Consider the following 25,237-nt stretch of genomic DNA (forward strand, 5'->3'; position numbering starts at 1 on the left):
GAATGGATGAGCATCACAAAATTCAGATGTTTTTTGAAAATTTGAAGTATGAAACTTAGGGTATGATCTTCTACATGATGTAAATTGGTGGCACCGAGTTGGCATTTTCGGAGTCACCGAGAAGGCTTACTCGCTTAACACAGACTTGGCAGTCATTTTCGGTGGCACCGAAAAGAGCTGCTCGGTCTCACCGAGTTTCTTCTCAGGAACCCTAAAACAGGAATCGGTGGAACCGATTTTGCAAACTCGGTCTCACCAAGTTGCATGCTGCGTAGATCAGATCCAAAATTTCTCCTTCTTCTACACTACGAGATTCATCTGGTGGAAGGAAGGGTTTGCACATGGTAGCTCGAAGAAAAACTTTCCACTGCGTAAGATTCAGACGGGGGACGCAAAGGAAATCGGATCCGTACCCTAACTTGGCGGCAGTCCGGCTACGGCGACGATGGCGGAGAAGATCGCGTCGACGCCGGCTAATCCTAGAGGCAGCGGTGCTCGGGGAGTCAAGGGCGATGACCTGGGGTCTCAGGGGCAGCGTGGGTTTTGGCGAACGAAACATTTTGACGAAGTGATGTCGATGATTTGGTCCGCAGGTATATATAGCCGTGCGTTGTCTATGTCACCAAGACGGCAAAATCGGTGTCACTGAGTTCCTCAACTGTCGGCACAGAGGGAAACTCGGTGTAACCCGAGTTGCCGATTTTGGTGGTACCAAGATTGAAACCCTAATCAACTTTGAAAAATCGGTGGCGCCGAGTTTGTGGAGTTGGTCACTCCGAGTTTTTCAAAGAGGTTTCGGAAGGCAGCCTTTGAAGATACGAAACTCCGAGTGCACCTTCACACATAGGGATCGACAAGTGTTTGTTCAAGTTTTGTGATGAAGCATGAATAGAACTTGAGATGAGATAGCATAGATAGCTAGAGAAGGGTCCTAGGCATTCTTTTCCATCGAATTGGCAAAAGATAAATCAAAAGCCAAATAACAACAATTGGATGTCCTCGAATGATTAAACACATGTAGACCAACATGCTCACACAATAAGAATGATGAATAAAATATGGTGAACATGTTGTGACGCCCTCGATTTGATCATACGCTAATCATACACTTAATTGTGTACGATCAAGCCCAAGGACTCATGGGAAGATATCACAACACAACTCTAGACACAAATAAAACATGCAAGCTTCATATTACAAACCAGGGGCCTCGAGGGCTAGAATACAGAAGCTCGATAAACACACGAGTCAGCGGAAGCAACAAATATCTGAGTACAGACATAAAACATGAGATGCCTTAGAGAAGGCTAGCACAAAAAGATACAACGATCGAATGAGGCGAGGCCTCCTGCCTGGGAACCTCCTAAACTACTCCTGGTCTTCAGCGGCCTTCACGTACTAGTAGGCACCGTCAGGGTAGCAGCCGTCGGTGGCGGGATACTCCGTCTCCTAGGCTCCATCATCTGGTCGCAGCAACAGATCAAGGGGAAAAGGGGGGAGCACAGCAACGGTGAGTACTCATCCAAAGTACTCGTAAGACTGACATCAGAACTATGCTAAGTATGCATCAGTATCAAAGGAAGGGGTTATATGTGGACTGACTGCAGCAATGCAAGAAAGAGAGGGAAGGCCTAGTCTTATCGAAGACTAGCATCTTCAGGGGGTCTTGCAGCAATAGACGAGGGTAGAACAGGTAACACAAATAATAACCATATTGTTGGAGCAATATTAATATGAGGTCATGCCCAGAGATTCTCCCTCGACTCCCTACGAGGAAGCGATCCCGGAGCAACATTCCAGTTAAGTAACAGTTGTAGTTGTAGAAAATCAAGGCAAAACTCCAAGTCGTCTTGTAACCATGGACACGGCTATTCGAATAGGTAAGTTCTTCCCTGCAGGGGTGCACAACATATTCCCCGTCATGCTAGATAAACTCTGCAGGGGTCATGCCCGGCCTCGGAACATCGACACGTCGCAGCCCCACCTAGACTCAACAGAGAGGCCAGCCCGTCGGTCCAAATCCTAAGCATGCAGGGATCATGGGCCCATCACCCTTTGCACTCCTGCATGATGCGAGGGCAGACCGGGTCAGTCCTAGCACCCCTTGTTAGAAGCGTGATGCCTATCCGGACCACTCAGGCGCGCGCCACTCCATTGCTGACATCTGAAGAGGTTCGGCTGATACCATGATGTCGAGAACCCATAACTCCTCCCACGTGCGAATAAGGTCTCCGACCAACCCAGATCAAATACCCAAATCCATTAAAAATTTAATTAACTAATCGACACATCCACGCGGGAATCCACCCGCCTAACATTATTCATCAATGTTCCCAGTAACACGGTCAAGTAACTTTGTGGTTGTAACATCAGGGGGATCTGAGGTATCACCCTCGTTGGATTCCGAACGATGTAACCGTCAAGGTGGACTTAGAGGAATCACCCTCGAGGGTCTCACACTTGAGGGGTTGCACGGTAGAGTCATCGTCGGGAATGGTGAAGGAGGAATCACCCTCGATAACCACGACCAACTAGCTGCACTACAGAGATATCATCATGAGTACTTCACGAGGTGTCACCCTCGGTATCCGATAGTAGCTCTGCAGCGTCGTACAACTAAGGGGGTGTAAGTGCTATGTCGGGTCTTGGCTCGTCGATTAGGGAGCGAGACTTGATGATAAAGCGGGGGCAATCGGTCTAAGGGTCGGAGGCGATGACTGAGCCACCTATACTAAGCAGTTTAAAGTGCGGTACTGAAAGTAGCAGTTCATCAAAATTAAGCTATGCAACAGGTATAGGAGCTAACTACAATAGTAGCAAAAATTCTAATGCGGGCATGAGGAAGAAAGAAATGAACGATATAGGAGTGATCAAGGGGGGTTTGCTTGCCTTGTTGCGCTGCGGCAAAGGGTTGGTCTTTAGAAGGGTAATCGTACCCGGCAGCAGCGTTAGTCTCGGGGTCTACCGGTAAGAAGAGGGGGCAAGAAACAATAAATATAAACACATATGCAATCACTAAGCATGATATGTCAAGATGCAGGGCTAGGCATGAGCTAACGCAGTATCATCTGTCATACATGGATCGGGAAAATATCAGATGATATTTCCCGGGTCTCTCACTACTACCGGTCACACGAAAATGGTGGAAAAGTTCCACGTTCGCTATGCTAGGGGTGCGAGACACACAAATGGACAGCGTACCCGGGTTTGTCTCGTTGTGCTGATCAACTTTCATGTTCAAAATATTTTCATCTGACTTACAGTTTATTTTATATTAATTATTAAAGTTTTATTATTTATTACGAATTAAACAGATTTAAATAATTCAGATATTTCAATTATGACATCAGCATGATGTCATGCTGACATCAGTAGTCAACAGTAACTTTGACTGGTTAAATATGACCAGTGGGTCCCATGTGTCATATGTACATTTATTATTAGGGTTAAATAATTATTTAATTAAGTTAATTAGTGGGGTGGGACCCAGTTGTCATACACTGCTTAGGCTATTTAATTTTAGTTAATAGATTTAACTAACAGTTTATTTAATTAATTTACTTAATCTTTAAATATTATAATTAACTAAATACTTATTTATTATTATTATTATTATATTAAATCCTAATTATTCCAAAACAGTATTTACTGCTTAACTAAATAATTAATCCAATTAATTAATTTATTAATTTATTAATATTAAATATTAAATATTTATAAAAGTATTTTTATTCATCTTAAATATTTGTTCTTGTGTTTTTCTTTTTTTTTGATGCGTGGGCCCGCATGTCATTGGGACAGCGAGCAAAGATACACTACATCTACACACACCCGTACACATGTTTTATTCATACATACATAGATATACACATGCATACATATACATACATATTCACATACACATGCATACATACATACATTTATATCTGTCTTCCTTTTTTACATACATTCATACATGGGGGGTATCCCCCATACACTAATCACACGGGTGGTGGCGAGGGTGCACGCGAGCATGGGGCCAGCGGCTCGGGGGGGGCGAGCGGCAGCCGGAGCTCGGCTATGGTAGGACATCGCCATGCTGGCCTACGGGAGCAAAAGAGCGCAAGAGGAAGATGCAAGGGTAGCTCACCGAGCCCTGTAGTCGTCCAAATTGGGCTCGAGGGGAGCTCGGTGGGGCAAATTGTCGATGGCGAGCGATGTGGAGGCGAGCGGTGGAGGCGAGCCACTGGTGAGGAGGCCGGCGAGGTAGGCGAGGAGGAGACCGAGGGAGGCGCCGGAGGCCGGAGGTGGCCGGAGGAGGCCGGGGGCGACGGAGGCCGGAGGTGGCGGGAGGAGGGTCGGCCGGCCTGTGGTGGTGCTGGTGCGCGGGGGAGGCGGCCGGCGGCGGCGGTGGTGGCCGGAGAGGAGGCCGGCGGTGGGGTGGTGCTGGGGCTGGTGGTTGGGCTCGAGGGGGAGTGGTGGATGCGTGAGCTTCGGTGGGAGTGGCTGCGGGAGGGAGAACGAGGGGCTGGCGAGGGGAGGGGCCGGTTCCCCTCGTGGGTGCTGGTGGCGGCTGCGAGGAGGGAGTGAGGGAGTGAGGGAGTGAGGGCTGATTAGGGTTTAGGTCGGGGGTTAAATACCCCCGAGGTAAGGTGGGCTGGGGTGGGCCGGTCGGCTCGGCCGGTTGGGCCAGCCAGCTGGGTCAGGGCTTTATTTTTTCTATTGTATTTTGTTTTCTATTTTATTTTATTTATTTCAGTTTCTGTTTTAGTTTTATTATAATTTTTGTTTTATAAAATATGTAACTAGTTCCTAATTTAGTTTTAATGTTTATGTCACTACCACAAAAAGGTCTAACCCCAAATAAAATAGTCTAGTAGTATGTAAAATATAAAGGGCATTTATTTAATCATTTTGGTGTTTTTTAATTATTACAGTGAATCTAAAACATTCTATAAAAGTGTGGTTTTCAAGATGACAATATCCACGGAATACGGAATAATTGCCACACTTTGAGCATTTTTGTTTTGACATTTGAAAACTTTATTCGTTTGACTTTATTTTAAATTTGAATTTGAATGGGGTTTGAACCAACGCGAGTTTAACAATAGTAATCATGATGACGTGGCATCATTAGCATAAGATTATTGTATCTTAATTACAGAGATCACTGTAGCAAAAGTTGAGGATGTCACACATGCACACACATCCTAGCAGCTATCAAGCACTTGGGCGATGACAAAATCATCTATATATGAGTATATTTACATAGGAGCCATGTAAGAATACTTGATCATAGGTCATACTCATCGTTAAGCACAAGTGGGGTTACCACTTTTACATAAGCATTAATGTGTTCATATCCTTAGGAGATGCCTATACTCAAATCTTAGAGTAAAGCTCCCCCTTGATATGATATCCCCACTAAGAGGGATCAACTAACCTTGGGTTTTGTCGTAGAATACTTCAAGTAGGTGATGTAGTGGTGGATGCTCCATGTTGATGAAGATCATCTTGAGTTGGGAGCAATCCTTGTTGTTTTCATACTCTTCTCACCTACATGGGTTAGTCCCAAAGCAAAAGGAACATATGCAAGAATATCTATGGACATGCAGTGAAGCACACATGGGATAATGTGCAAAGATGCATTAATTACCTTGTTCTTTGCTTATCTTTGAGGAAATGTGTGACTCATTGAACTAATGCATATGGTTGAGGTTGATTGCATATAGTTTTTGCCAAAATTAATAAGAGTGAATTTCATTGACACAGTGTCACGCCCAAGATGCGACAATATCCTCAATTTGGCACGAAGCCCTCGTCAGGGATAGAAGCGCATCTCGTCGTGTCGCAAGAATGGATATCGTTACAAGTACATGTACTGAAAAGAAGAGATATATATATAGAATTGGCTTACACTCGCCACAAGCTACATCATAATCACAGCAGTACAATACATAAACATCATGATGAAGAGCAGGGTCCGACTACGGACGAAAACAAATGACAAAAGAAGAACGACGTCCATCCTTGCTATCCCAGGCTGCCGGCCTGGAACCCATCCTAGATCGGTGAAGAAGAAGAAGAAGAAGAAGAAGCAACTCCAAATGAACAATCAACGCGCTCGCGTCAAGTAACCTTTACCTGTACCTGCAACTGGTGTTGTAGTAATCTGTGAGCCACAGGGGACTCAGCAATCTCATTTCCAAAGGTATCAAGACTAGCAAAGCTTACTGGGTGAGGTATCGTTAAGTGGTGAGGTTGCAGCAGCGACTCAGCACATATTTGGTGGCTAACTTACGAGTACAAGAAAATAAGAGGGGTGAAGATCTACGCATAGCGGACGTGACTACTGATGATCAAATGAATGATCCTATACACCTACCTACGTCAGACATAACCCCATCGTGTCCTCGATCGGAACAGGAGCTCACGAAAGAGACAGTCACGGTTACGCACACAGTTGGCAAATTTTAATTAAGTTAACTTCAAGTTATCTAGAATGAGTGTTAAACAAAGTTTCCACGTTGCCACATAACCGCGGGCACGGCTTTCCGAAAAGATTTAACCCTGTAGGGGTGCTCCAACTAGTCCATCACAAATTACCACAAGCCGCATAGAAATCCTCGATCACGACACTCGTGATCTCGTCAGATTCCTTAGTGGAAAACCTCAACTCTGAGATTACCCAAAGCATCACCGGAATCCGGATGCACAAGATATCTCGTCAAAGGTAAAACTAATCCAGCAAGGCCGCCCGACGTGTCGACGATCCCGATAAGAGCCGCGTATCTCGTTCTCAGGACACGACGGATGGAACTAGCTACGAGTGCCAAACCTCGAGTTTCCTCGCCGTGGCCCCGCGGGCAGACCGTTTGGGACCAACACCATGAGCACTGGGCCCCCCCTGTTTATGTAAAATTACTCCTCGGGTAGCGCTAACTCCCTATGTATTTCAGTATTATCAAAATTATTATGTTGGGCAAATAGTACCAATGTTGGGCCTTGCCAGACCAGCTTTAATCTAAAACGAATTATCAAGGGGGTCCCCATAACAACCCCGATCGTGTTAGGAGCGCTCAAATTTGGAACATAACATCGGTAGCCGAAACTAAGGGGGCAAAGGTGGAACAAAACACCAGGCTAGAAAGGCCGAGCCTTCCACCTTTTACCAAGTATATAGGTGCATTAGATTAAATAGCATTTAATATGGTGATATGAGAAGGAACCCATGTAATCACATGGAAGCAACTGCACCTGCAACTAGCAACGCTAACAACATGGATAAGCAAGCGGTAACATAGCCAATCAGTGGTTTGCTAGGTCGAACAGGTTGAAGGTTTCATGGCATTGTTGAGAGGCTCATATATAACATGTGGTAGGCAACGAGACATAATCGGTAGAAGCGATAAACTAGCATGGCAATGATAGTAATGTTATCTTGGGAAATGGTCATCTTGCCTGAGATCCCGCTTGGAAGAAGAATGACTGCGTGAAGCAGACGAACCGACGTAGTCGAACGGGTCCTCACATCCGACACGCTTGCGGAGCTCTATCGAGACGGTGGAAACCGAAAACAAGCATCAACACACGATATACACCACACGATGCACAACACAAATGATGCATGAACAGCTAAACACATGCAAGACACGGCACGACAATTCACGACAATCAAGCACTACACATTAAGTGAAGTTCAATATGCGACGGGTTGCATATTGATGAAACTCCACGTTTCATTATTCAGTTCTATCTCGATTACGTACACGGCAATACTAAATGTGGTTAAACATGGCAAGAGGTGAAGCGTAATTAATCTATATATCTAGGCATTTTAAATGAGGTCGGAAATGACATATAGCATCTCCGAGACAACCTCACGTGTTAAATTACAATTCTGTCCAGATCTAAACTAACACATTTAATTAGTTGTTAAACAGCAAAACAAATATGTTCACGTGATTCTACGCGTCGTTACAAGCAATTTACACATAGAGAACATCTCCAACGGAGCTACGGATCAAAAGATACAAGCACCGCAAGATATGATTGCATGAATGCAATATGCATGCCATGACGGTCACGAGCACTTCAAAACATACAACCAGCAAGATAAAATGAAACTACACGAGATTCTAAGCAAGTTTCATATAGGACACGATCAAATCGGAGCTACGGTTCAACAACTACGAGCAAAACAAGAAATCACTGCAATCTGCCAAAATCAGCCACATAACATTTTCTACACCCCACAACTACGAGCTACACAACTCAAATATAATCAACCAAGGCATGACACGAAAGAGGGCAAGAAGCACTACAACAAACAACTAACAACAACTAGCATGGCAGCAAGGAACACTAGGAAAAGAAGACACTACGTGGCATCTCACACACTATTTCATACTTAGTGAAATTTACACTTCATGAAAGTGCAGTTTTTGGTCTGAAGGCATATTGACAGCAGCAAAACCATAAGCTACAGGACTTCAAATGGCATGAAAATTCATAGCATGCTAGAGAATCACAAGGTCTACAACTTACTCCATTGCACCAACCTCAAAAGAGCTACAGATCGCAAGATACAAGCAATACAAGACAGCAACATAATATAACAGATTTCAGACTTAGAAATATTTCAGCTCCTCCAAATCAGCACTATTTCTAGCAACTTGAGAGCAAGCAAACCATACCTAAACATGCATTTCTATTGCAACCAAAAATACCAGGGGCTAGACTAAACATCAAAGAACAACTCCCTAGTTGACAACTTAATCAAACGAAGCATGCAATAAATCCTACAAAAAAGACAAGAGGACAACATGGCAAAATATCGCGTGAACTAACTTGCTCTAATGCTAAAACAAATTGCACAGAAAAATCCCATGGATTTTTCTACCCCGAAAATATATAAGACATGTGGGGTTGCAACACAAAAATATCGCCACACATAAATGCGAGATAATAACCTATACACGGAAAAATAAACTAGCGGCAATCCCTACACGCAAAAATACCAACGTCTACTCTAAAATACATGGAAAAGTGGTTCCTAAAACATGGGCATTTTATCTAAGGCATTCGAGCAACCCGAACACGCACGAGAAAATAAAATGAGACGAAACCTATAGAAACAGCACGCTAATCTATGCATACGACACGTCAAACAACGTCAAACAAATATGCAAGTTTTATAATCGGATTCTACGTGCAAAACTACACCAAATCCATATACAACCCATCGCGATCCGACTAACGGTTTAAAAGATATGGACGTTTAAATAACCGTATAATTCCTGAAACCTATCTAATTCTAAAACTTCAAATAAACCTATTGGGCCGAACAGGGGGCGCGTCTTAGCATATCAGGCCTGGGCAGGAAATAGTGGCAGGGGAAAAGGGTCCTCACCTTGGGGAAAGCCTACCTGGGCCGACTCGAATTGGGCCGGCTGGGGCGACTAGATCTGGGCCTCGCCTGGCCAGACCGGCCCACGGGGGCAAGGAGGCAGCAGCACCCGTCACTCTGCTCGTTCCCAAGCAGATAGGGGCGACGGCGGCGGGAGTTGCCAGCGATGGCGCTGGAAGGCGAGGCGGAGGGGCGAAGCTCCGGCGCGGGGGCGGTTGCGCGGGCTGGCGGGACCGGCCGGACCTGCAGGACCGAGGTGGCGGCGGGGCAACTCGAGGCACGGACGCTGGCGGCGAGCACGGGAGGCAGAGGACGCTGCCAGCGAGCACGGCAGGGAAGGCGGCGACCGGCGAGGGCCTCCGGCGAGGGGCGGCGGAGACCTGGCGCGGGGCGACGACGACCTCCGGCGAGGGGCGGCGGCGACCTGGCGCGGGGAGAGCCATGAGGAGGCGCTGCTCGGGCAGGGAGATCCATGGGGGCTCGGCTAGGGTTTGCCTCGGGCCCCGATGGGCTTCGGCGGGCCTGACCCGGGCTCGGGCGGGCCCGGCGGCTGGAGGTGGGAGACACGGGAGAGAGAGAGGCTGCTGGGGTAGGTGGGGCACGGAAAACGAGGCAGAGGGTGGAAGGCTGCCTAAATAATAGGAGGAGGCCTATATATAGACAAATGGGGGGCTAGGTCAACCGGAATTTCGTTCCGGATCCAACCGTGCGGTCGGATTCGGATAATTCCGAACGCGGGAACGGTTATGAGGCCGTGTAGAGGGGATATCCGGAGACGAGAGGGAGAACGGGTGGCGTGGCAACGATTTTTAAAACACCGACAACCGTCCGACGGTAGATCGAATACGGTGCCGCTACGGTCAACCGTTCGGGTACGAGACGAACTACGGTCGCGACGAAATTCGACACGCGGCCTAGCTATAAGTAATTACAACCGCATGCCAAGTTTCACCTCGATCAGAGAAAGTTTTACGCACACTTTTGAAAACAAGATTTGACGATGTCGCGGGTGCGTGCGAGTGGGGTTGGGCTCAGAACGGACAACGACGAGAACCGGTAACTAACAACGGATGCAAGTTTTGAAAACAGGCGGCAACGGGGTGCCGATGCAATGCTGATGATGCGCATGATGCGATGATGATGCGACAAAGGAAAAATAGACACACGACGAAAACGGAATAGAAGGGGAATCTTCTGGAACGTCAGCATCGGGCTGTCACAACTCTCCTACACTACAAGAGGATCTCGCCCCGAGATCCAAGAATGAAAGGGGGATAGGATGAGAAAGAACAAGAGGTAAAAACTTAGTCGCTTCTTTGACAAACGAGTGAAACCAACGATCCTTGAAAGTTGCAAGGCGATGAGGAATGATAAGAGAAAGAAGCAAGAATTCACGGAAAATTTCGGCAGCACTTAGGTAGGAAAATGGGACAAAAAATTTGATAAGATGGAAGAAATAGACAATATTCACAACAAGCAAGTAAATAGAACAAGGGAACACCATGATCTTGGTAGAACAACATAATAGACCCAAAAGAGCAACATCATAATGCCTCCGGAACAATAGAATAGGAACTAGCTCATACGAAAGAAGAGAATGAAGAAAAGAATGACAACTACTAACTCCAATGAACTTTGGCAAGCATCCTTGCAAGAAGAAATGAACGTAGTTGTTGGAAAAAAAAACGAAAGAACAAGATGGTAGTGGGCTTATGGAAACCTTTTCAAATTAATGAAGTGACAACCAGCCACCAACAGAAACAAGGATTGATTGGGAGAAACAAGATATGGACAATTACTTACACCAAGAGGATACATTGAGAACTTGGATTAATGACAAGCACCATGATAGCAACAATCCGTAGGAAAAGCTTTAGGTGAAACCCAAACCAAGATAGCTCAATGAAGAAATCATGGGTTGCAAATATCTCATGATCATAGAATTGGTGGGTTTAATTATCTCATTCTTGAAAGGAAAAATCTACGAAACTTCTACACTAACAAGAATGCTATAATACCACCTCAAAGGATGAAGGAGAACAAACGCACTGGAAATGCAAGAAAAGAAAACTTTAGGTTCTCCAATAAGAATCTTGAAGAACACTTCCGAATGAACGAAATCTTGACGAACCACCATGAAGGACCTGTGTATACAACTGAATGACGCAACAAATATGAAGGTAGAAAAGAATAAGATTATGACTTTGCCAAGATTTAGATGAAGCCTCACAAAGATATACTTCAAAGAACTTGGAACTTCGGAAAAGAAAGATAGGCACTTGAGAAAAGAATTGATATCATGAGCCCTCCGGAAGAAGAATTCAGATTACTATGAACAAGAATAAGAATTATGTCATGCTTATCCTTCATCAAGTTTAATTGATGACAAGCAACGGATTTAGCATATCACTTATTCTACTAGACATGAATCTTGAAGAGGCAGAGAGATAAGCACCACTTGAAACAAAATTGAAGGAAGCACCGGTAAGAATTCACAGTTGAATGGGAATACCAAGAATTAATGGAGATACATGAGAATGAAGAGATGATGATCCACCTAATAGAAAACTTGAACAGGGCACCGAAAGAAACGAGAGACGAACGAAGAGACAACAATTAAAAGAATTGAGGATGAAGCTGAAAGCTGAGAATGAAGAATCTTCTGAAATGATGGCCTTCAGAGGAACGAGAATGAAAACAACTCAGAAAAGCACCGGATAGCGAGAAAGGAATACTCATGATTGGAACAAATGAGAGGATAACACGAAGCTGAGATGAAAATCTTCACAAGAATGGAGCAAGACTGAGAGAAACACTCCTTCGATCTTCAAAGCTGAAACATGATGAGGAGAACACCACCAAGAATAACTGAGACACTCCGAAATAATGAAGATTGAAAGGTTGAGCCAAATATGAGAATTAATTCGAATAGATCTTGGAGAAGGGATATGACTGATGAAATTCATACTTGTGTCATAGTTGAAAAGAATTGGAGATCTCCGGGAAAGATTAGAAGAGCTAAAAGATCCTGGGAAAAACCTGTGGGTTATGGGCCCACTCAAAGAAACCACCGTTGAAAAGATTGCTAGAAAGAGGGATATTGCACCGTACAAATGAAACTTGATGGGGTTGAGCACCTCGAAATAATTGAAAGAATTGAAAACCAGAACTTCTGAAATATCTTTAACACTCTGGATAAAAAGAGAGAGAAACTAATAACAAGATAGCCTGAAAAGAATTTCCATCATGGGAAAGAATTTACAAGGATGACAAGGATATGATGAACACGGACAACTGAATTAAATTCACCGGTAAGGATGACAAGAATGAACAAATATGACACGAATCTCCTCAGAACCTTCACAACGAATCATCGGGTAAGAGAGAAAAGAACAGACAACGGAAGCACAATGAAAAGAAAACTCTTGGATGAAAACTAATCACTGAAGAAAAGGGTGGGAGGGCAGGGAAAACAAAGACAACTTGGGACAGATGAGGTGAACTCCGGAATAAAAGAGAGAACGATCTTGCAAAATTGGAGAGGATAGACTACACTTGGGGAGAAACACACCGGGTGGAAAAGAATTAACATGACGACTCTGGTTGACAAGAATGATAAGACAATTGATTTGAGCAAAGAGAATTAGCGCTCACATAAAAATATGAGAACACAGATTAGGAAAGATCTGAAATCACCACTTGACATCGAAGCAACTTTAATTACCATATTCCAACAAAACAAACGGTGAGGCTTGTGAAACAAGCTAGAACAAACTCATGAGAAAGATTTCGTCCGATATTTTCGTGGACAGGATTGCACGGGCTCGATCCTTACAGTAGCCATCAAGTGCAAGGCAGTGCACCCGACATACGAAGCATCCCCGAGTCGTAGCAAGCTACAAGGACTCTTTAAGACACAACGTGTACCGCTGTAAGTCGACCGTTAACAAACGAATCCACTAGATGTCGAACCCCAACCTAACATCATGCATTTGTTGGAAGATTGTCCTATAAGTAACTACTTGAATTCACATCTAAGAATTCCCGAAATATCTGGTCATGCAATCTGGTACACGGATACAAGGAGTAATATCACACAACTCCTATACTAACCCGTCACCTGTATCACATCCGTCAACACACGACCAGCATCTCGGACCTTCATCTATTACAGACCCTCGTGATCACAATGATACAAAGTATGGCAGTACTCCCGAACAATCTGCACCAGTACTGGGGACATCGGGGTTATCTCGCCACTACTAGTATTGAAGCAATTACGAACATCCTTCGTTCTGAGATACTAAGAAATCTGAATGATAACAATGTGCTCAAGAATCCCCTGGAGCTCAACTCCCCGAAAGAAAATCAAGTCAGACAGGAGGCACCAAGACAGAACTCCGTCACATCGGCATCATATAGATTCCAAAAATATCCGCGTGATCCTAAAAATAATTGAGTGAGAAGAGGAGTAGAATAAATTATTACGTGAAGATTCCTCACCAGAGCATACAAGAGGAGAAAAAAAGAATCCTACTCTCCGATATATAACTAGACTCAAAGTAGTTTTTTCACTAGACTCGACTCGGCCAAGTTCAATCAATCAAGGGGGCTCCTAGGTCGGTACTGCTCTGATACCAACTTGTCACGCCCAAGATGCGACCCTATCCTCAATTTGGCACGAAGGCCTCGTCAGGGATAGAAGCGCATCTCGTCGTGTTGCAAGAATGGATATCGTTACAAGTACATGTACAGAAAAGAAGAGATGTATATATAGTTGGCTTACACTCGTCACAAGCTACATCAGAGTCACAGTAGTACAATACATAAACATCATGATGAAGAGCAGGGTCCGACTACGGACGAAAACAAACGAGAAAAGAAGAACGACGTCCATCCTTGCTATCCCAGGCTGTCGTCCTGGAAGCCATCCTAGATCGGTGAAGAAGAAGAAGAAGAAGCAACTCCAAATGAACAATCAACGCGCTCGCGTCAAGTAACCTTTACTTGTACCTGCAACTGGTGTTGTAGTAATCTGTGAGCCACAGGGGACTCAGCAATCTCATTTCCAAAGGTATCAAGACTAGCAAAGCTTACTGGGTGAGGTATGGTTAAGTGGTGAGGTTGCAGCAGCGACTAAGCACATATTTGGTGGCTAACTTACGAGTACAAGAAAATAAGAGGGGGGAGATCTACGCATAGCGGACGTGATTACTGATGATCAAATGAATGATCATGTACACCTACCTACGTCAGACATAACCCCACCGTGTCCTCGATCGGAACATGAGCTCACGAAAGAGATAGTCACGGTTACGCACACAGTTGGCAAATTTTAATTAAGTTAACTTCAAGTTATCTAGAACTAGTGTTAAACAAAGTTTCCACGTAGCCACATAACCGCGGGCACGGCTTTCCAAAAAGATTTAACCCTGCAGTGGTGCTCCAACTAGTCCATCACAAATTACCACAAGCCGCATAGAAATCCTCGATCACGACACTCGCGATCTCGTCAGATTCCTTGGTGGAAAACCTCAACTCTGAGATTACCCAAAGCATCACCGGAATCCTGATGCACAAGATATCTCGTCAAAGATAAAACTAATCCAGCAAGGCCGCCCGACGTGTCGACGATCCCGATAGGAGCCGCGTATCTCATTCTCAGGACACGACGGATGGAACTAGCTACGAGTGCCATACCTCGAGTTTCCTCGCAGTGGTCCCGCAAACAGACCGTTTGGGACCAACTCCATCAGCATTGGCCCCCCTGTTTATGTAAAATTACTCCTCTGGTAGCGCTAACTCCCTATGCATTTCAATATTATCAAAATTATTATGTTGGGCAAATAGTACCAATGTTGTGCCTTGCTAGACCAGCTTTAATCTAAAACGAATTATCAAGGGGGTCCCCATAACAACCCCTATCGTGTTAGGAGCGCTCAAATATGGAACATAACACTGGTAGCCGAAACTAAGGGGGCAAAGGTGGAACAAAACATCAGGCTAGAAAGGTCGAGCCTTCCACCTTTTACCAAGTATATAGGTGCATTAAATTAAATAGCATATGGACGTTTCAATAATCGTATAATTCCTGAAATCTATCTAATTCTAAAACTTCAAATAAACCTATTGGGCCGAACAGGGGGCGCATCTTAGCATATCAGGCCTGGGCAGGAAATAGTGGTAGGGGAAAAGGGTCCTCACCTTGGGGAAAGCCCACGTGGGCCGACTCGAACTGGGACGGCAGGGGCGACCAGATCTGGGCCTCGCCTGGCCAGACTGGCCCACGGGGGCGAGGAGGCAGCAGCACCCGTCGCTCTGCTCGTTCCCGAGCAGACAGGGGCGACGGCGGCGGGAGTTGCCGGCGATGGAGTCGGAAGGCGAGGCAGAGGGGCGAAGTTCCGGCACGGGGGCGGCTGCGCGGACTGGCGGGACCGACCGGACCTGCACGACCGAGGCGGCGGGGGGGCAACTCGAGGCAGGGACGCTGGCGGCGAGCACGGGAGGCAGAGTACGCTGGCGGCGAGCACGAGAGGGAAGGCCGCGACCGGCGAGGGGCGGCGGCGACCTGGCGCAGGGCGCCGACGACCTTCGGTGAGGGGCGGCGGCGACCTGGCGTGGGGAGAACCTTGGGGAGGCGCTCCTCGGGCACGGAGATCCATGGGGGCTCGGTAGGGTTTGCCTCGGGCCCCGATGGGCTTCGGCAGGCCTGACCCGGGCTCGGGCGGGCCCGGCGGCTGGAGGTGGGAGACAGGGGAGAGAGAGAGGCTGATGGGGTAGGTGGGGCGCGGAAAACAAGGCAGAGGGTGGTAGGCTGCCCAAATAATAGGAGGAGGCCTATATATAGACAAATGGGGGGGGCTAGGTCAACCGGAATTTCGTTTCGGATCCAACCGTGCGGTCGGATTCGGATAATTCCGAACGCGGGAACGGTTACGAGGCCGTGTAGAGGGGATATCCGGAGACGAGAGGGAGAACGGGCGGCGCGGCAACGATTTTTAAAACACCGACAACCGTCCGACGGTAGACCGAATACGGTGCCGCTACGGTCGACCGTTCGGGTACCAGACGAACTCCGATCGCGACGAAATTCGACAGGCGGCCTAGCTATAACTAATTACGACCGCATGCCAAGTTTCACCTCAATCAGAGAAAGTTTTACGCACACTTTTGAAAACAAGATTTGACGATGCCACAAGCGCGTGCGAGTGCGGTCGGGCTCAGAACGGACAACGACGAGAACCGGTAACTAACAACGGATGCAAGTTTTGAAAACTGGCGGCAACGGGGTGCCGATGCAATGCTGATGATGCGCATGATGCGATGATGATGCGACAAAGGAAAAATAGACACACGACGAGAACGAAATAGAAGGGGAATCTTCTGGAACGTCGGCATCGGGCTGTCACACAGAGTCACCCCTCAAGAACTTCTAGTTCTTCCTCTTGGGAATCCACACCAAATTGATGGGAATCATCGGAGTTGTGGTTGCACTTGCTGAGGTAGAGCTAGTAGTATCCTTGCGAATCCACTTGACCTTGGCTTCGCGTTCTTCTTCAAATAGGTCAGTGTCATCTTGAAGCTTTCCCTTGCCTTTAGGGTCTTGTGGTAGAAGGCCATCTTGTGAGCTTGTTCCTTCGGAGGGAGTGGACTTCTCCTCTTGGGGAACAAACTTGGGAGTGAGATATGGACCTTCTTCTCAAACATCTTCGTTGACATTAAAGTAGCCAACACCTTGTTTCTTCCGATGTCCTCCTTGTTTCCGCACGATTTCCTCAAATTGTTTACTTCCGGCAAGACTCTTGAAGACACCTCTTTCTATAATCCCTTTCAATAGATCATTTTATTGATCAAGTGTAACTTGGCTAAGAGAATCGTTGGTGGAATCAATAGAGGTACTAGCAACAACATTATTGGATTTAGCTTTGAAAAAGGCACATTTTAAACCCTAAACTCATAGAGGTTCGGGGAATCAAACCCTCAAATCCAAATCTCTGTCGTTTGCACCATAAACTATATGATCCCGGTCTAAATCGGACCTTGAGACACTAAAATGCTCACGTGAGAAATGTCAACCGGGATTCGGCTGGCTGATGAGCCAAGGAGCGCGTTAAGTCGGCCCATTTTGTTTTTTTCGGTTAGACTGCTAAAAAATAAGTGCAAGGTGTTTCAAATTCTTTTTAAAATTCATGAATCTTTTTACAAAACACATGGACCTTTTCGAATCCTTGAAAAATTTTCCAACCCACAAAATCTTATTCAATTTATCAGTTGTTTTTCCAAAATCCGTGATTTCTTTTTTCAAAATCCATGGACTTTTCATTTGAAAATCCATAAACTTTTTTTCAATATCATTCAACTTTTCCTAGATCCGTGATTTATTTTTTATTGAAATTTTATGGACTTTTTTAATTGATGAACTTTTTAATTTTATTTTCTATTTTTGAAATTCATAGACATTTCACACACGTAAATTAGTACACGTGCGTGATGTCCAAAGCTGTTGCAATGAGAAAATTTAGACAACGCATACATACATGTGTATACTTTCATCAATGAACGACCTACCGCCGCAGTTCAAGCCGACCTTGTCCGCCACTGGAGATCTCGGCCTCCTTCAACGTGTGCAAGGACGTGTGAGAGAAGTGGTCTTGAGCCTCCGCACCGGCAAGGAGAACAGCCTTCCACCCGCACCATCGTCCCTGTCATCGCCCGCCGCATGGTCTAAAAAACAAAACAATACAAAAAGTGAACATAAAAAGTTTATAAAAGACAAAAAAGATAATAAAAAAGGCTGCCCTTTTTCAGAAAAATGAAAAATTACATAAAAAATTAAAATTTAAATTTAAAAAAGAGTAAAGTAAAGAAAAAAAATACATTGGGCGGCTGGAGCAGCTGGACCTAAAGTCAGCGGCTCTATGTTGACAAGCAAATGTGATTTTTCAAATGAGCACGTACAATATTTTCACTAGCTATCGAATATTCAGACAAGTAGTAGTGATGCAACAAAAACTTTTTTGTTGAGAAAAATAGACCGTGTGGCATTTCAAAATATATTTGAATATTATAAAAATAGTACGTGTCATTTTAAAATATATTTAAGTATTAGAAAAATAGTACGTGGCATTTTAAAATATATTTAAATATTATAAAAATAGTACTTGACATTTCAAAATATATTTAAATATTATAAAATAGTACGTGTCATTTCAAAATATATTTATATATTATAAAAATATACATGTGTGTAATTTTAAAATTGTTGCATTTGGGAAATGTTCACACATTTCGAAAAATGTTGGGAACATTTAAAAAAAATGTATATTATTTTTTTGAAATACATGTATTCTAAAAAAGAATGTTAATCATATGTTAAAAACTATTTTGAGGTGCTTCCTACGACCCGTGGACTTCACAATGTTTTTGAAAATCCCTGAATTTTAGTTTTGAAAAACCATTTACTTGCTTTCAAAATCATTGAACTTTTTCTAAATTCGTGATTATTTCTTCAAAATTCGTGAAATTGTTTTCGCACTTTTTTTATTTCCATAAATATTGTGAAGTCCGAGAGTGAGATGGGCTTGACTGGGCTGGCCCAGTCTTTTTCGCGCGTGCCCCTCCCAGCGCAACCCAATCCGGTTAAATGAACGATCCCGGTTTGACAAACGAACACAAAGTTCTTTTTAGACCGGGATTACATAGTTCAAGATACAATTGACAAGGATTTTGAATTGGAGGTTCATTTCGCCGAACCTCTATAAGTTCAGGGTTTAAAATGGACTTTTTCTTTTAGCTTTAGCATTGCTGTTACTAGTGAAGAAACCTTCTTGCCTTTGTTACTAGTGTTCCTAGGTTTAACTTGTGGAACAAATTTAGACAAGAGGAATCGCTTGGCTAGATAAGAAGAACTCTTCTTTCGAAGATCATCATTGATTGCTTTTAAGAACTCATGCTCTTGCTCCAAGTTCAACTTCTCGAAGCGTAGCTTCTCATGGGTTCTTGCAAGCTCTCTATGATATTCTAGAGTAGTCTCATGAGCTAACTTAAGTGTTTTCAATTCTTGAGTTAGTCGTTCAATTTATTTCTTATCATCATCATTCGATTTCTCTTGACTAGCATGATAAATAGCAAGTTCATTTTCACTCCATTCACTAGCTTTATCTAGAAGCAAGTCATCTTCTCCTAACAAGTCATCCTCATCACTATTGAAATCAAGATACTCACGATGTGATACCTTGGGGCCTTTAGCCATGAAGCAGTTTCCGACTCCCTCTTTTGGTGAATCAAATAAGTCGTAGGAGTCGGTGGAAACAAGCGCAATCATGGCAACACCTTCATCTTGACTATAGTCGGAGTTGGACTGATAGCTTCTCTCGAAGTGGTGATCAGACTCGGAGCCAAAGACCCATTCACCAACATGAGCTTGATGTTTTCTTCTTGAACTGATCTTGGTGTATTTGTCCTTCTTCTCTGATTCCTTGCCTCTCCGTGAGTGTCTTCATTCATAGTGATCTTCTCTACTCCTTCTCTCTCTACGAGGTGACTCATCTCTTGAGATTCGTCTTCGAGGTGACTCTTCTCTTCATTTGTAGGGATCCGAGCACTCATTTGAGTAGTGTCCGGACTTCCCACACTTGTAGCAATTTTGGTCATGACTGGACGAACGCTTCTCATCATGTCTTGAACTTGAGTTTCTATCTTTGCCTCTACTCTTGTAGAACTTGTTGAATTTTCTAACCATGAGGCTTATCTCTTCAATAGTGACAGGATTGTCTTTTGAAGTAACGGGAGCATCACATGAAGCTTTATAAGCACCGCTTGACTTGTTGTGCAGCTCATCTTTGTCCGTGAGTGACATCTCATGAGCAACAATCCTACCAATGACTTCAGTTGGCTTGAGATCTTTGTAATTTGGCATCATTTGGATCAATGTACACACTGTGTCATACTTGCCATCAAGAGCTCTAAGTATCCTCTTGATGATGAATTTGTCGGTCATCTCTTAGCTGCCTAAGCCGGCAATCTCATTGGTGATGAGAGCTAGCCTAGAGTATATTTCAGTGACTCCTTCACCATCCTTCATCTTGAACTTGTCAAGCTGACTTTGAAGCACATCCAACTTAGATTCTGTGACAGAATGAGTACCTTCGTGCATATCAACCAAAGTATCCCAAATTTTATTTGCATTCTCAAGACGACTAATTTTGTTGAATTGTTCGGGGCAAAGGCATCTGAAGATGATATCGCTGGCTTGAGCATTAAGTTGCAACATCTTTAGTTCATTAGTTGTCGCATCACGATCTGGTTCATGCCCTTGTCCAAATAAGTTACCTTGCACACCAACACGAATAACAGCCCAAACATGAGGATTAAAACCAAGTGTATGCATTTTCATTTTATGCATCCAACTAGCAAAATTAGTGCCATCGAAGTAAGGACCTCTATGGTAATAATTTCCCTCACTAGATGCCATACTCTCCTAGGTTTCTAAACCAATGAAATGGAGACCAAACCTCTGATACCACTTGTAGGATCGAAAGTATGTCTAGAGGGGGGTGATTAGACTACTTGACAAGATGAAAAAAATTCCTTTTCCCAATTTTACTTGAGAGGCAGCTACGACAGTTATAACAACACAAGTACACCCTACACATGCAGTTCTAATAGTATAGCAGCGGAAAGTAAACATGTAAGTGTAAAGTAGAGGAGTAAGGTAGGGAGATCAAACGCATGAGGTTGACACGGCGATTTTTGGCATAGTTCCTATAGGTAGCGCTATCGTACATCCATGTTAGTGGAGACTTCAACCCACGGCGGGTAACGGCTGCGAGAGTCCATGGAGGACTCCGCCCACAACGTGTCCACAAAGAAGTGGTTGTGTCTATTCCACCACGGCTTCCGTCCACACAGGACTAGCCTCACTCATAGTAGATCTTCACGAAGAAGGCGATCTCCTTGCCCTTACAAACATCTTGGTTCAACTCCACAACACGAAGTAGGAGGCTCCCAAGTGACACCTAATCAATTTAGGAGGCACCACCCTCCAAAAGGTAATAGATGGGGTGGATCAATGAACTCCTTGCTCTTGTGCTTCTAAATATAATCTCCTCAACACAAACACTCTCTCACAGAATATGCATGGGTAGGAGAGGTTGATTTGGTGGAAAGCAGTTTGGGGAGGCTAGAGATCAAGTTTTAAATGATTGGACTTGAATATCTTGGTCTCAACACATGAGTAGGTGGTTCTCTCTCAGAAAATGGATCTAGAAATGAAGTGTGTGTTCTGAGTGCTTCTCCCACGAATGAGAGGTGGGTGAAGGGGTATATATAGGCCGCAGCCAAAATCCAACTGTTACACACAAAAGTACAAACTCAGTGACACCAAAGTGGACAACTCGGTGGTACCGACTAGTACTAAAGGTGTGAACTTTGAATCTCGGTGAGACCGATATATATTACTCGATGGCACCGAAAAGGTGACTGACGGACAGATGACCAAACTCGGTGGCATCGATACTCATGCTCGGAAATTCTGATTTTGTGTATCTTGGTAACAAAATGTTGGTCACACTGAACTCGGTAGCACCGATGCAGTTTCGGTTGCACCGATATGGTGGAAATGGCTAGGGTTCTCTCTGAGGTTCAAACTCAATGGGTCCAATGTGGCAATGTTGGTTTCACCAAATTTGTGAATGTGGAACTTTGACAGAGTGGATATGTGGGAAAAATGACTAAGTGTTTTGGTGGCTAACTTTGGGCATTTTGAGCAATCAGTTCATTTTACTACCTCATCCCCTTTTAATAGTATTGGCTTTCCGATGGACTCAAAAGTGATTTCTTACAAATATAAAATGAAGAGTCTTCTAACTTGAAGCTTGAGACAATATTATTCCTTTCTTTCATCGAGGGGTATCTCCCCATAAACCTTAAGCCATAGCATCTTTTGAACTTTTCTCGAATATACTTAGAAAACACATTAGTCCAATGATGCATATTTTGTGATCAATTATCAAAACAACCCTAGGGAGCAATTGTGCTTTCAAGTTGTCTTGTTACTGCAAAAACACCCTTCATAACAAGTCGAAAGGTGTAGAACCGGACGTCGGGCCTCTCTCAAATGATAAATGGTCACAAAGGAGTCAAAATAGCATACAGCATAAAATCATTTGAATTTAATATGCGAGTGCTACCTTCTGTAATCATCATTATAAAGCCATAAATATGCAACAAGTTGACTTAAGATTTTGGCCAATTTGGGTTGCGTGGCTCGTGTGCTTACCCCCTACGTTCTCGGTTGTTCAGCTAGGAGGTAAAGGGAGCACCTTTGTGATTGTTACTTCCGGGTCATCCGGGTTATTACCTCATACTCGGTGAAGCCGGAAGGTAGCCATCTTAAGAATATAATTGGTCGAGAACGATGGAAGTGAAAATTTTGGTTCATTAAAGACCACACATTTCGGGAATGTTCCCAGAACTAAATCCTCAATATTTTCCTCCCACATTGATCGGAGTTGAAGTTTCTTGATCATGGTCAACATGACATCCTAGGAAAAGGAACTTATAAATGAACTATTTTTCTGAGATGTTTTTTACGTTAAATAAGTAATCTCTTTGCATACCTTTGTTTACAAAACGTATGGCTGGATTGCCTCGTTTTCCATAAATCTTTGCCCTTATAAAGGCTTTATAAAGTAGGACAAACACTCCTCGGCTACTGGACGAGGAGGTTGAAGCCGATGGTCGGTCAACAAATTGTTGTACCATGCGGATTCGAGCACTAATGATGTAAAGTACTTGGATACATAGAATCATTACACTTAAATTGTGTCAAATGTAACAAAGTTTGTGTCAAACAAATATAGACCCTTAATTTGACCACCCGTGCCCAAATTAAGTCTTGGGGGCTATTGCATTGCGTATTCAATGCAGAAAATTCAAAGTGCAATACGGTTGCTTAGAAGATTCGATCCTCGGGTCGGCCGGCCGCACCCAACCTAAGTCTCGGAGGCTATTGCACACCTGAATGAAACTTGATTAGTTCAGAATGTAATGTTTTGCTAAAGTTTTTGGTATTGCCAAGCTTATGGCACCTTTAACCTATTTATATGTTTTTATTTCACGAGGCGGGACATCCTCTTATTCGAGGTGTTCTGCGTGGTGATTATGTTCGGAGAATTTTTCTCGACCTATAGTTCGACATCTCCCCTACCAAGCTCCACCTCGGTGTTGTCAAAACACACTTAATGGATGAAATAGTTCTCGAGGAGATATGATCCTAGGGACGGCCATGTTTCCCAACCCAAGTCTCGGGGGCTACTGTTTATACATCTCGTCACCTAATAAATTACACCAACCGTAAAATCTTTTCCGACCCGTAGTTCGGCATCTTCCCTGCTGACCTGCACCTTGGCGTTGTCAAAACACACACAACAAGTGCAATACGGTTTCTAAGAAGATTTGATCCTCGGGTCGGTCGGGCACACCCAACCTGAATCTCGGGGGCTACTGCACACCGCGTTTTAATTCCTAAAGTTTGTTGTCGAGCAAGGAATTGATCCTGAGGCCGATTTCACGAATCGACCTGAGTCTCAGGGGCTACTGGGATCAGCGGTTTTATTTTTTTCCTTCAGGTGCATCTCAGGTTTTAGACCGACATGCACACCTTGAGGGTTACTAGCTATATATCCATAAAAAAATCAGCCCAAGGCTGAGGTGGTGCACCACCTCGGAAGCAGTCTGGCATATAGTTCGGATGCGAATGGCTGGCTACATAAAAGACTATTCCGGCATTTATGCTCGGATGAATTCCTTCAATTTTTCACAAACCAAGGTAATCTATGACACCTCGGATGCCGACCAGCGTTGGAGCTCGGCTACAAAAAGAGACCTCGAATGTCGTTCGGTGTTGGAGCTTAGATGCAAGAGGACACCTCGGATGCAACTCGGCGTTGGAGCTCGGAAGCAAGAGGATATCATCGGACGGGAAACATTTCAAACCTGAGGTGTGGCGTGAAAAATTACAAGGCATTACTAAACGTCGATAACTTAAAGGGGCTCCTGGGATGCCCGACGTGTGAAACTCTTTGGATTAACCCTATCGATCCTCAAGATCAGTGATGGGAAGATTTGTTGAACTAGTATTCAAGACCGATGACTGAAGATGAAGAACAGTTTGGAAGAACCAAGGAGCGTCCCCAACTTAAAGACCTATGCTTAGAAACCGAGAAGTCATCGGCAGCTGAATGGTGTTGGTCGAACATAAATGGGGACAAGAACTCGCTCGCAAGCCGAAGACTTTGGACGCGTGATGTTAAGATCAAGACTACAGCATTGGCAGCCAGTTCAGCGGCTACTGAGTGAGTATGGGACTAAGGGGTCCTTGGACCGCCAGCCTATCTCTACGGGCCGGACTCGTGGGCTACTTCAATCAACCGATGACATATACGAGGAAGATTCCACAAGACTTGGTGGTCAAAGCAAGGACTCATGTACACCGACGTAGCCAACTAGGACTCTTGTTATCCTAGGCCTATGGTGCATTATATAAACCGAGGCCAGGCTAGTCGATAGACAATCTCATATTCATATGACCTTTACTCTTAAGGTTTAGACCACAACATCGATCTTGAGGTAGATCAACTATGTACTCGATACTCCATCTTCATTATAAACAAGAGCAAGACGTAGGGTTTTACCTCCATCAAGAGGGCCCGAACTTGGGTAAGCATCATCTCCTCCGTTGCTTGTTACTCATCGATCCAAGATCCACAGTTAGGACCCCCCCTACCCGAGATCCGCCGGTTTTGACACCGACACCATCCATTGGGCGCTGGATCGGATTGGATCATG

This window comes from Hordeum vulgare, chromosome 7H, assembly GCF_904849725.1.
Source record: "Hordeum vulgare subsp. vulgare chromosome 7H, MorexV3_pseudomolecules_assembly, whole genome shotgun sequence".
Classification (NCBI taxonomy): domain Eukaryota; kingdom Viridiplantae; phylum Streptophyta; class Magnoliopsida; order Poales; family Poaceae; genus Hordeum; species Hordeum vulgare.